The 13,478-nt window shown below is 40.8% G+C and overlaps 1 long non-coding RNA gene across 1 annotated transcript in view; it reads left to right on the forward strand.

Annotated features, from left to right (window-relative positions):
* Window positions 1-11,967, forward strand: part of LOC139178362 (uncharacterized) — a 99,676-nt gene extending 87,709 nt beyond the window's left edge. Inside the window, exon 3 of the long non-coding RNA XR_011562780.1 lies at window positions 11,419-11,967. This is a non-coding gene — a long non-coding RNA (uncharacterized lncRNA). The remainder of the gene's footprint in view (window positions 1-11,418) is intronic.
* Window positions 11,968-13,478: the final 1,511 nt, after the last annotated feature.

A 13,478-nucleotide genomic window follows, 5' to 3' on the forward strand; every position in this document is an offset into this window, starting at 1 on the left:
AGAAGCATTCTTCTCGAGACCGGCTATTCAATGGTCTTGAGAGCAAATGTCATCTGTGTTGTGTCTTCATGTGTGGAAGCCACCACTGTGGCTGGGAAGGGTTTCTTGGCATTGGCTAGAATCCTAGCACCATACTCAATAGCCATGCGACTTTGCCAGTCTGGATTGAAGTCTCAAATCTGTAATTTGAGGATTATCGTGGTTTTTTTTTGTTTTTTTTTTTTTATAGGATTGCTTTGCGGATTAAAATGAAACAGCAGTTGCCTGTCATAAAAGATCAAAAAAATTGTTCATGTCTTCCTTCTCTCCTATTTGCAGAATGGTTACATTTATTCAAGTCTTTCTCCAAAATGTATTTAGTTTATTTATTTGGGACCTGGAAAACCTAATACCAGTAGTGAACTGAGTTTTTTAATTAACAAATCTACATCAAACATCTATGAAGTTTATAAAACTGTGTTGTGTACCATGGGAAATATAGAGCTTATAGTCCCTTATTTTAAAGGAGCTGAGTTGGAATGAAAATGCAGAAACACTTTCATAATTGAATGGCTACAAAATTCTGAAATGGGATATTAAGAAAGTGCTCTGTTGTTGTTTGGGTTTCAGGGATGGATAGGAGAATAATTGGCATGTCTATGATCTCAGGGTGCACGCACCCACACACGCCAATAGTCTGGGACAAACAGTGGTCATCAGTGAATGCGACTTAGATGCTGAATGGATCAATGAATGGTTCTCCGTGTTTAAGCACTATGACCAGCTCACAGATTCTGCAGATCAGCTGTATGAACTAGACAACGAGAGTAGCTGTCTCTGCTCCAGTATGTCTGAGACCTCATCTGGAATACTTGAGTAAGGAGTGACTCAGTGGCTATAAGTTTCTGAAGGCTCATTCATTTGTGTCTTGCACTTGGTACAGGCTATCAGCTGTCAATGATGGGAACACCTACATGCTGCCTGTTCATGTGTCCTGGGCTTGCTTACAAAGTGGAGATTCTCAGAGTGACATCTCAAGAAAGAGATACATACTGAGGAAACCAGAATTGAAAGAGACACGTGTACCCCAATATTCATTGCAGCACTGTTTATAATAGCCAGGACATGGAAGCAACCTAGATATCCATCAGCAGATGAATGGATAAGAAAGCTATGGTACATATACACAATGGAGTATTACTCAGCCATTAAAAAGAATGCATTTGAATCATTTCTAATGAGGTGGATGAAACTGGAGCCTATTATACAGAGTGAAGTAAGCCAGAAAGAAAAACACCAATACAGTATACTAATGCATATATATGGAATTTAGAAAGATGGTAACAATAACCCTGTATATGAGACAGCAAAAAAGACAGTGATGTATAGAACAGTCTTTTGGACTCTGTGGGAGAGGGAGAGGGTGGGATGATTTGGGAGAATGGCATTGAAATACGTATAATATCATATATGAAACGAGTCACCAGTCCAGGTTCGATGCACGATACTGGATGCTTGGGGCTAGTGCACTGGGACGACCCAGAGGAATGGTATGGGGAGGGAGGAGGGAAGAGGGTTCAGGATGGGGAACACATGTATACCTGTGGCGGATTCATTTCAATATTTGGCAAAACCAATACAATATTGTAAAGTTTAAAAATAAAATAAAATTAAAAAAAAAAAAAAAAGAAAGAAAGAGATCCAGCTGAGCACGGCATCTCCTTTGTTGTTATTCAGTCACTCAGTCATGTCCAACTCTTTGCTACCCCATGGACAGCACCACACCAGGCTTCCCTGTCCTTCACCATCTCCCAGAGCCTGCTCAAACTGATGTCCATTGAGTCAGTGATGCTATCTGACCATCTCATCCTCTGCCGCCCTCTTCTCCTCCTGCCCTCAATCTTTCCCAGCATCAGGGATTCTCCAGTGAGTCAACTCTTCGCATCAGGTGGCCAAAGAATTGGAGCTTGAGCTTCAGCATCAGTCCTTCCCATGAATATTCAGGGTTGATTTCCCTTTGGGTTGGCTGGTTTAATCTCCTTTCTGTATCCTCTTTGCTCATCATCATCAGAGGTCATTCAGCATCACTTCCACCCTCCTTTAGTTGAGGCAGCAGTTACAGATGCCACCCAGATTCAAGGGGAGAGGGTAAAAACGCCACCTGTTATTGAGGAGGGAAGAAGTTTTGTTGGAGCACATGGGGCTAGAAATATTATAGCCATTTGTAGAAAATCCTTCACGAATATAACAGATCTAAAGAGATGAATGAATAAATGAATGCTCCTGAGTTCAGATTCACTCAAGTCAGCAGAGGTGGGGAGATTGAAACAGAGATTCCAGGAGAGTGGGGGCAGGGAGGCCTGTGGTCTAGACTTTGATAGGGATGTTGAAGACAGTAGAATTTTATAAGTCAGGGGTGAAAGGTCTCTAGGAAACTTATGATCTAAAGGAATGAGTCAGGGCAGCACAAGTCCAAACAATGTAAGTTGGTTTGACAGAAAAACTGGAATCAAGGGAGAAACAAACCAAACAAACAAACAAACAAATGTATATATATATGGGAAGAAGAAATGTCCTTTGTTGATGTCGTGACTTTGGAAGCTCCATGCCAAGGTCACGTTGCCATCAACATGACTTGGAGTGGGTGGAGGAACACATGGGCCGTATTTCAGGTTAACCTGCAGTGAATCAGCCAAATGCACTTGGGAGAAGATGGGAGAAAAGGAACAGGCCTAGAAGGTTGGTTCTTATGACTCTGGGGGATGCGAGAGCATCTAAGAAAAAGACAATTACTCAACTGTTTTCATTTAAAACGACACTTAGATTGTTTCTTTCCTGAAAGAAACGGAAAAGGAAAAGAATGAGCTATCCATTTTCTTTAACATCAGAGGCCAACACAGAGATGGAGCGTGCTCTCTGAGGAGAGCAATGTAAGGTCACTGCATTTACGAAGTTCTGTCCCTGGAGCTTGGAAAGCAGGCTGACACGCGAGGAACTTTTATTTTTCCCTTCGATGCTAATTGAATGAGCAGATAGAGGGGTACCAAAGTGACTACATTAAAATGAAACATGTCCCCTGAGTACCTGCTTCTATCCATCCTCTCGCCCACTGACCTCCACCCCAGCAGGATAAGTTTTTCTGGCCAACAAAGCCCATTTTCAGTTATTATTTCTTTTTGTCTCTTTTCATATCTCCTCATGGAAACATTCCAGTAGCTGCTGGCTAGAAAATTAGCCATCTGAACTCTGTTTCTCCCTCTCTCCCGTTCTCTTTCTTCCCATGCCTCTCTCTTCTCATCAGATTAGTGAGAAAATTCAGCACTGAATCTCTTTCAAGCTCTTGGCTCTGCACAGCCTGGTTAACACATGGAAGGGGCTAAGATTAAACCTTAATTTAACTCTGTCTCTCACCCAAACGTCACCAGACTCCTGGCCCAGTTTAACTTTCAATCATTTTCTACAAAGTCTGGAGGAGTGTGGCTCCTCACCGCCCGTGTCTCTAATGTGACCATCTTCGCCTGGTCAAATGCCTTGTGGTGAAATCCAAGATGGCATTAGGGAGGAGAAGGAGAGTGAGAAGATATGAATATTTATTGAGTTCCTGGCATATGTCAGGCACTTTAAATGCATTATCTCTTTTCATAGAACAGCCCTGAGGGATAAGTATGTGTCTCTCTAATTTTTTTTCAGAGAGAGAAACTGAGGCTTATGGAGGTAATTTTCATGTCTAAGTTCACATGGATAGTCACAATTTCCTTGCAGTGATTTTCAACGTATCAGTCATCATTGAGGCTGAATTAGCCACCAGCATGCCTAGTGACCAGCACAAAACCAGCAATCAGAAGTCCTCAAGGCGACTCATCCAATAGCTATGGCCATCTTTCGTTTTCAGACAGGGAATTGAAGCTCAGACAGGTTCAATAAGTTCATTGGATTTGTCAAGACTAGAACTCAGTTCTGCTGAAAATCAAAGCTCATGCTGGTTTAAACTAGAGTTTTAATTTTGAAAGTCAATCCACCTATAAAGCATGCTCTCTCTGTTTAATTCTACATCTCTTGGAATACCTGATACTGACCATTCAAAATCAAAACAAAGAAAACATGAGGGCTACAATGTTTTCAAGGGCTTCCCAGGTGGCTCAGTGGTAAAGAATCTACCTGCAATGCAGGACGTGTGGGTTCAATCCCTGTATAGGGAAGATCCCCTGGAGAAGGAAATGGCAACCCACTCTACTATTCTTTCCTGGGAAATCCTGGTGGGCTACAGTTCAGGGGGTCACAAAAGGGTCCAGCGTGACTTAGCAACTAAACAAAAATGTTTTCAAAAGGCATCCTGATAGAATGGAAAGAGTCAGTTGTAGGGTTTTATCTGTTTCTGTTTTTGATAATCTGAGACTAGGAATATTAACTCTAAGAGGATCAGGCAAGCAGAGATGTGACAGGAGTCCAGACCAGCCCTGCCTCTTGAGTAGGAGATCCAGTCCTTGAGCTGAAGAACATGATACTCAAGGAGGCACAGAGCCACATAGTAGGCCTACCAAGAGGCTGCTATCAGCAAAGAAGTATGTCAGAAAATCAAAGGAGTGAAACCCAGGGATGGAGCAAATGACATTTAGAAACGCAGGAGAGAGATAAGAATTCAAATTAGACAAGTCCATTGGCAACTCCAAGTTATGTGCATGAATATCTGTTCATCACATTGTTGTTCACTTATATTGGCCAAATTTACATAAATATACCACCATATAAGAATCACTGAGTACATAAGTATAGCCCTCCCACTATTATGCAGCTATTATCAATTGTTAAAAAATTTTAAGACAAGGAAAAAATATTTTTAAGCCCCTTTACCTTCTTCCCCAACAAATAGGATACAAAACTGTTGTCTATCTAAATAAACTCACCTGCATAAAAAAAAAAAAATTTAAAATGAACCTGGAGGAAATCATGATGAAATATGCTTAATGTAGGACTCTAGACAGAAAATTTGAAGGTAAATCTTTTCATTTGTCTGCAATAAATATCTATGTTTTAAAAATTAGGATATATTACAAGAGGAGAGATGAGGGCCTGGAGCCTGGAGGAGGCAGACTTTCTGTTGGAGTCTGAATGTCTCAGTCACGTGTTGTTGGTGGATTGGTCACAGAGAAGCTTCCTAGGCGTGGAAGAGAGCCCAGAGGCAGGAAGGAGACACATTAGCATCTAGGTGCGCTGCTTACTCTGCCCCAGACCTATGACAGACATTATCTTGCCCAATCTTCTCACATCCTTGCTAAGTATGTATGATTATCTCCATTTTATAGATGTGAATTTGAAAGTTAATAAAGGTTAAATAATGTGCTTGCAGCACTATTTACACTAGCAAGGACATGGAAGCAACCTAAATGTCCATCAACAGATGGATAAAGAAGCCATACATATATACGATGGAATATTAATCAGCCACAGAAAAGGAATGACATTTGGTCATTTGCCAAGATGTAGATGGACCTTGAGATTGACTTGCAGAATGAACTAAGTCAGAAAGAGAAAAACAGATAATGCATGTTAAACATATAAATATATATGTGTGGGAATCTAGAAAATGGTATAAATGATCTTATTTGGAAAACAGAAATAGAGATAGAGATGTAGAGAACAATGTATAGACACCAAGGGGAAAGGGAATTGGTATGAACTGGGACATTGGGATAGACATATTTATACTATTGATATTGTGTATAAAATAGATAGCTAATGAGAATATACCCTATAACTCAGAGAACCCTACTCAGTGCTCTGTGGTGACCTAAATGGTAAGGAAATCCAAAAAAAGAAGGGATCTATGTATATGCATAACTAATTCACTTTGCAGTGCAGTAGAAACTAATGCAACAGTGTAAGGCAGCTATGCTAAGAGCATGCTAAATCACTTCAGTTGGGTCTGACTCTGTGACCCAATGGTCTATTGCCCACCAGGCTCCTCTGTCCATAGGGATTCTCCAGACAAGAATTCTGAAGTGGGTTCGCATGTGCCTTCTCCAGGGGATCTTCCTGACCCAGGAATCAAATCCATGTCTCTTAGGTCTCCTGTATTGACAAGCAGGCTCTTCCCAGGCCGCCTGGGAAGCAACTATACTCCAACAAAATTTAATAAAAAAAAAATAAAATAAAAAAATTACAGTAAAAACAAAGACTAAATAATGTGTTCAGAGTCAGTCAGCTCACATAGTAACCATAGGTAAAATATTATTGAACACTCATGTGCCACAGTGAACACTGAGAATCATTCACACATGGATCAGGTTAATTCTTGTTACAGACCTATGTGGAAGGTACCATAAATCCCTCCACCCTACAGATGGAGACATGATGCACATTTGAACCCTAGTCCACCAGCAATGCAGATGGAGTTGGTGTTGGGTCAGATGACTCCAGAGTGTGCCTAAAACTACTTCAGGTCACAACCAACGAGGTCTACAGTGGTCAGCATGAGCGTAGAATGGAGAGTTTTCTGTCTCAATAGAGTGAGCTCTTTCCAATAAAGTTTGGCATCCATGACTAAATCAATGCAAAAACTGAAATAGCCAGGCAATCATTGAACAAGACTGCTATTTCATTCCAGCTCCATCACTAATGTATCGTGCAACCCTTCTAGTCTGGTCTAGGATTCTATTTCATTTCCAGAACAAAGAAGAAGGGGTGTGTTTTCAAAAATCTTTGAAGTTCAATTCCAAGTCTAACCTCATTAGGAAACACATCTCTGCACTGAAGTCTGTGTTGGCTCTCCATTAGCTTCAAGTCTTAGTATCCTATTTACAGTACATGCACTTCCTAAAACACTTTAGTATTTTACTTGGAAATAATCAAAAGATATTGCAAAGATAGTGCACAGAGTTGTTATGTACCTGACACTCAGCTTCCCCCAGTGATTACCAGCAAATTGACATTGGTTCTATTAACTAAATCACAGAGTTTGTTCAGGTTTCAACCATTTACATGCATCCATCTGTTGAGCATCCTTTAGACATCAGGATGTGGGGCCCAACAAGCTGCTTATCCTTCTTCTCATCAATAACTCCTTTATACTCCTGTAACCTTGATCTTCTTATGTTGCTGTTGTTCAGTCACTAAGTAATGTCCAACTCTTTGTGACCCCATGGACTGCAGCACACCAGGCTTTCCTGTTCTTTACTATCTCCCAGAGTTTGCTCAAACTCAGGTCTGTTTAGTTGGTGATGCCATTCAACCATCTCACCCTCTGTCACCTCCTTCTCCATCTGCCCTCAGGAGGAGTGCATCAGGGTCTTTTGCAATGAGTTGTCTCTTTGCATTAGGTGGCCCTAGTATTGGAGCTTTGGTGTCAGCATCAGGGCTTCCAATGAATATTCAGGGTTGATTTCCTTTAGGATTGACTGTTTTTATCTCCTTGTTGTCCAAGGGACTCTAAAGAGTCTTCTCCAGCACCACAATTTGAAAGCATCAATTTTTGGATGTGCAGTCTTCATCATGGTCCAACTCTCACATCTGCATATGACTAATGGATCTTTTTATGGGTCCCAAGTTCACACCATATTCTTTGTATGAATCTGCCCTGGACCCCAAACAGACTCTGACAACATTATAGCCCACCAGTGTCTTAGATTAAAAGCTACCTCCTCCGTTGTGCATCTGCTTTATGTACTATCTGCCTTTTCTCATAATCTCTTTGTGAATGCATGCTCCAAGGCTGGCTCCCTTTGGGAATTTGTCCTCTTGAGCAGGGGTCTGTCTTTACTTCCTGGCAAATTCTGTGTCTAACACCATGCCTGAGGCTGACTAGACTTATAACATATGTTTCTGGGAGGAATGGACCAATGCAACCTGGGATCTTAACATATATGCTCTTTGCATCTTGAAGTGTCTCTTTACAGAGCACCTTTTGCACCTTGCAAAACTTCCCAGAGAAGGATCATTAATTTGGAAATGAATAGTATATATAGGATGCAGTGCAAAAAAAGGAAGGAAATGCACATCAAACTTATCACCACATTTAAGGCTCAATAGTACCATTTTACCACTTAAGAGAAAGGCAAAACCACTGTGCATATAATTGAATCTTAATGGTGAAAATAATATTCATTCTCACTATGCATTAGAGATACTATTTTAAAATTATTTCTAATATAAACACATATTTTCCAGCCCTCATTTTCCCCCTTTTTGCTCCTGCTCTCAGGCACAAATTACTGTTAAGTTGGGCTGAATAATGAATGAAAACAGTCAGTGTCATTAATGACAAAGTGTAATATTGAGCTGATGAGACTTTTTGTTTGCAAAGCTTTTCTCTCTCTCTCTTTTTTTTTTTCCTAAACATTCCTCTGCAAGGATCACTTGCAAAATAATTTATATTCAACTGAGTATCTAATTGAATGATTATGAACCCGTGGAAATGTAGGCTACCAGGTCTGATATACTAAGGAAAAATAAATAAATAAAAAACCTTCCCTGTGGATAATTAGTTACTGGTGTACGGCAGTCTCATATTTAGAAGAACCTCCATTTTTAGAGCATATGCAAGTCTCACAAAAATAAACTCTCAGCTTATGAGTGTCCATCACTGCAGTGGGGAAGGGTTTACTTGGGCAGAGTTTAATTTTGTGCTATTACAGTTGCTGAAGTGCAGTGTGCCCTGACATCAATTTCCTGTCAGACACATGTTTTTTGAGATGTGAGGTTCATATATATATGAACATCGTCCTGGAGAGGAACCATCCATTTTCCCAGATTGAAATGATCTTGAATCAGTAGGTAGGGTGAAGTGTAGCCTGAGTGTGAAAAACTAATTGAAGGCTGGAACGCTCCAGAAGTTCTAGGCTTGCGTCTCATCTGTAATAATTTTTAGCTTTATTTTAATACCTGACAAGGTAAGTACGCTTACTTCCCCCCTTACTTATTACTTTTATAGGTAATAAAATTAAGACTCACAATGGTTATACATCCTCTAAAGTAGTCCCTGGAATAGTGTACTCAAAAGATATGAATAGAGGGAATAAATCAATATTCCTTCTGATGATGGATTGACCTCTGTCGTGGGTTTGTAAGACTAAAGACCATGTGAAGAACTTTTAAGTATCTGACATAACAATGAAAATCAACTTTCTAATTAACTAGGTAATGTGTATTGAATCCCTTCTATATCATGCACTGTGTTAAGCTCTTTTGATGTACCAAGGCCATTAAAGACATCACAACGACTCAGTGAAGAATATACAATGCATCTTCTCAATTGGGGGGAGGAGAAAATGGAGGCTCAGAGACATGAAGAATCTCTCCCAGGTTCAGACTGGCATCTAGAAACTGCTAGATCTGGGCCTTGTGCTCAGGCCGGTGTGATTCACATCTATTATTCTGGAACACACACATCTGTGTCCCTTTTATGAGTCATGACATAATCAAGTATTTTCAAGAAAGTCCTCTGACCCAAAAAATGTGTATTTACTCCCGTTACGTAATAGGGAGATGACACCACCCTTAAGGCAGAAAGTGAAGAAGAACTAAAGAGTCTCTTGATGAAAGTGAAAGAGGAGAGTAAAAAAGCTGGCTTAAAGCTCAGCATTCAAAAAACTAAGATCATGGCATCCTGTCCCATCGCTTCACGGCAAATAGATGGGGAAACATTGGAAACAGTGACAGACTTTATTTTATTGGGCTCCAAAATCACTGCAGATGGTGACTGCAGCCGTGGAATTAAGACACTTGCACCTTGAAAGAAAAGTTATGACCAACCTAGACAGCATATTAAAAAGCAGAGATGTTACTTTGCCTACAAAGGCCTGTCTAGTCAAAACTATGGTTTTTCCAGTAGTCATGTATGGATGTTAAGAGTTGGACCATAAAGAAAGTTGCATGGCAAAGAATAGATGCTTTTGAACTGTGGTGTTGGAGAAGACTCTTGAGAGTCCCTTGGACTGCAAGGAGATCTAACCACTCAATCCTAAAGGAAATCAGTCCTGAATATTCATTGGAAGGACTGATGTTGAAGTTGAAGCTCCAATACTTTGACCACCTGATGTGAAGAACTGACTCACTGGAAAAAGACCCTGACGCTGGGAAAGATTGAAAGCAGTAGGAGAAGGGGAAAACAGAGGAAGAGGTGGTTGGATGGCATTACTGACTAGATGGATGCAAGTTTGAGCAAGTTCCAGGAGTTGGTGATGGACAGGGAAGCCTGGTGTGCTCTGTAGGCCACATGGTCACAAAGAGTTGTGTCGCAAAGACGCCACCGAGTGAATGAACTAGCTGATGTTATAGCGTTTTGCGGTTATTTTTGAAATAATAAATACATGCAAGTCAGCATCTTTCTCCTTTGGGCCTTAGCTACTGCAAAGCTATGGGCTAGATTCATTGCTCAATCACAATAATTTTATTAGCCTTCAAAATAAATGTGTTCTCCCATCCTTCTGAATGGATGTTAAATTTCTGGTTCTGTTTTCACCATCTTGAAGTATCTTTTATTGTAAATCCTTATGGATCATTTTTTGAGGATATATGGGCAATTAGGATGAATTTTCACATTAATTAATCTTATCTTGCTGTGAGGTAAGATCACTTTGCAGATCAAGAGAGAAAGGGAGTTAAAAGACTTGACCAACATAAATGAGCTGATGAATTCTGGAACCAACTATCCTTATTCTGCATCTAGAGATTATTCCCTCCTTTAATGTTGCCTTTTGGATATAGGGAATATATATCGCTTAAAAATTTAAACTTTCATAAAGGTGGTCCCAACTAAAAGCAGACACACTGAGAGTGTTGTATGCCTTGCCCAGCACTTGAAGATTTATTTAAACTATTTTAATGTTTTTTTCTTCGACATCAGTGAATTTGCCTTAGCTTTCTATTGATGTATGTGACAGTCTTTGTATCAACTTGGCTAAGCTGTGGTCCCAGTTATTTAATCAAATACTCATCTATGTGTTGCAGTGAAGGTGTTTTTGTAAAAGTGAAAGTGTTAGTTGCTTAGTCATGTCTGACTCTTTGTGATCCCATGGATCATGGCACACCAGGCTCCTCTGTCCATGGAATTCTCCAGAGAAGAATACTGGAGTGGGTTGCCATTCTCTTCTCCAGTGGATCTTCCTGACTCAGGGATCAAACCCAGGTCTCCCACATTGCAGGCAGACTTTTTACTGTCTGAGTCACCAGGGAAGCCTCCAAGTTTCCAGATCACAGCAGTTGTCCTACTTTAGAAATTCTGCAGCCTCATTGAGACCTCTAGTTCCTCAGTCCTACCATTTTTAAAGCTATTTCACACATTTCTGATTATTCTCCTTTCTAAAACATGGCAGAACTGCTTCATGACCATTTTTTGAAATTAGGTGGAGTCTTGTGATTTGCTTTCACAAACAAATCTGAGAAGTGATATATGCATTTTAATTGCCACTGCAATTCCCTGACCCTCTCTTCTTCCCATTGCAGCAATTGCAGAAGCTGACGTGGAGATGGAGTCTTCATCAATCCAGGTCCTTGAGTGACCATGATGGACAACAGCTGTAGCCATCCTGCTTGAGAAGTAAATGTTTTTTGTGATAGGCCATTGAGATTTGGGGCTGTTTCTTTTCTTAGGGATATAGACTCTCACCGTGTACAATTTCCCTGACTATGACCATAACCATCCCTTGAAAACAGTCTTCATGCCCTTGCCCATTCCCTGCTCGTAAGACACCCTTAATAACCCCAGTTCCGCCTAAAACCTATTGGAGTAGTCAGTATTCTCAATAGAAACAAACCGAATAGGATGTACATAGAGAGAGAAATCAGTTTAAGGAACTGACTCATGTGATTTTGGAAGCTGTCAACTTAAAAGTTATTCAGGGTAGACCAGAAGGCTGGAGATCCAGGGAAGCATGACATTTTGAGTCCAAAGATAGTCTGTTGGCAAAATTCCCTCTTCTTCCAGGGAGGTCACTGTTTTTCTCTAAAGGTCTTCAACTGATTGCATGAGGTCCACCCACATTATGGAGGGAAATCTGCTTTACTCAAAGTCTCCTGATTTAAATGTTAATCTTATCTAAAAATATCTTCACAGAAACATCTAGAATAGTGTTTGTTCCAATATCCGGGTTCTGTGGTACAGCCAAGTTGACACATAAAATTGTTCATCATACCTAGTTACATGGATTGTCTTCTTTCTCTGCATCTGCTGCCAAAGAGCTGACTGTGGCTGAAGAATGTTGCAAAATGGGACTGAATGGATGCATTTCAATAGATGACCACACATCTGAAGTAGGCATTTGATCCAACTAGACAATCATGTTTTCCAGATGGATTTATTTTCTAGCTCTGGAGATGATGGTTTCACACCTTATCTATCCTCAAATATCACTCCCACCTCCACCAAATTCTACTCATCTTTTATCTCAAAGAAGATGGATGCAATCAGACAAATTTGCCATCTTTATTTCTCTGATGACACTGGCCACCTGTATCTGTATCCCTGGCTTCCACCATGTAATGGAATGAGCATCCATCTCAGCCCTAGAACAGACTCCCGTCTTATGCTCCTTGTCCCCTGCCCCTTGTTTTCTCAAGGACTGCATTCCTCCAGATATTTTTCATCACTCTCTCCCTGTCTACTACATCATTCTCATAAGCCAACAGATCTGCCATCAGATATCCATCCAAAACAAAATCGCCCATGCCTCCACACTCCCTCCAAATGTCAGGGCCTTTATCTATAGGTGATCACAGCAACACCTTCTGCAAAGAGCTTTCTTTCTATGTAGTGGTGGACATTGTGTCCCTGTTCACCGACTCATTACCTCCTTATCCATTCCCTCAGAAACCATTCTAAGTAAATAGCTTGTCTCCAATAATCTCTACTGTTCTGTACTTTCCTCTACATAGAACATAGGATTATTATATATGCTCACATCTGTTTACTTACTCATGTGCATGTTCATTACTGGTCTAAGCCTATTAGAATATAAGCAAGTCGAAGGCAGGTTCTCAGACTATCTGTGGAGCCTGGGCTGCCCACCAGCACATGAATATCACATGCCTGAAAGATTCCTGCATGTGTGTTACCCATTCACTTCAATCATATCTGACTCTTTGTGACCCCATGGACTGTAGCCCGCCAGGCTCCTCCATCCATGGAATTCTCCAGGCAAGAAAACTAGAGAGAGCTGCCATGCCCTCCTCTAGGGGATCTTTCCAACAAGGATCAAACCTGTGTCTCCTGTGTCTTCTGCATTGCAGGTGGATTCTTTACTGCTGAACCACTGCGGAAGCCCCTGAATGCCCCCTCTTTCCAGGCAAATTGCAACCCGTTTGAAACCTTATTGAGTAGAGAAACTGGGCTCTGTACAAAAGAGCATCCAAGTCTGGATAAAAACAGCACTTAACAATTTCCATAATGAGGCAGGGCACTTAACCACTGAGTCTAACACACCTGCATTCTCAGATTTGCCTGGGAATACTGGGGAGAGTGTTTGCTTAATATTCTTCCCCATGTAAGGGGGTTGCTTCCAAGCAGT

Source organism: Bos indicus, chromosome 21 (genome assembly GCF_029378745.1).
Source record: "Bos indicus isolate NIAB-ARS_2022 breed Sahiwal x Tharparkar chromosome 21, NIAB-ARS_B.indTharparkar_mat_pri_1.0, whole genome shotgun sequence".
Taxonomy (NCBI): Eukaryota; Metazoa; Chordata; class Mammalia; order Artiodactyla; family Bovidae; genus Bos; species Bos indicus.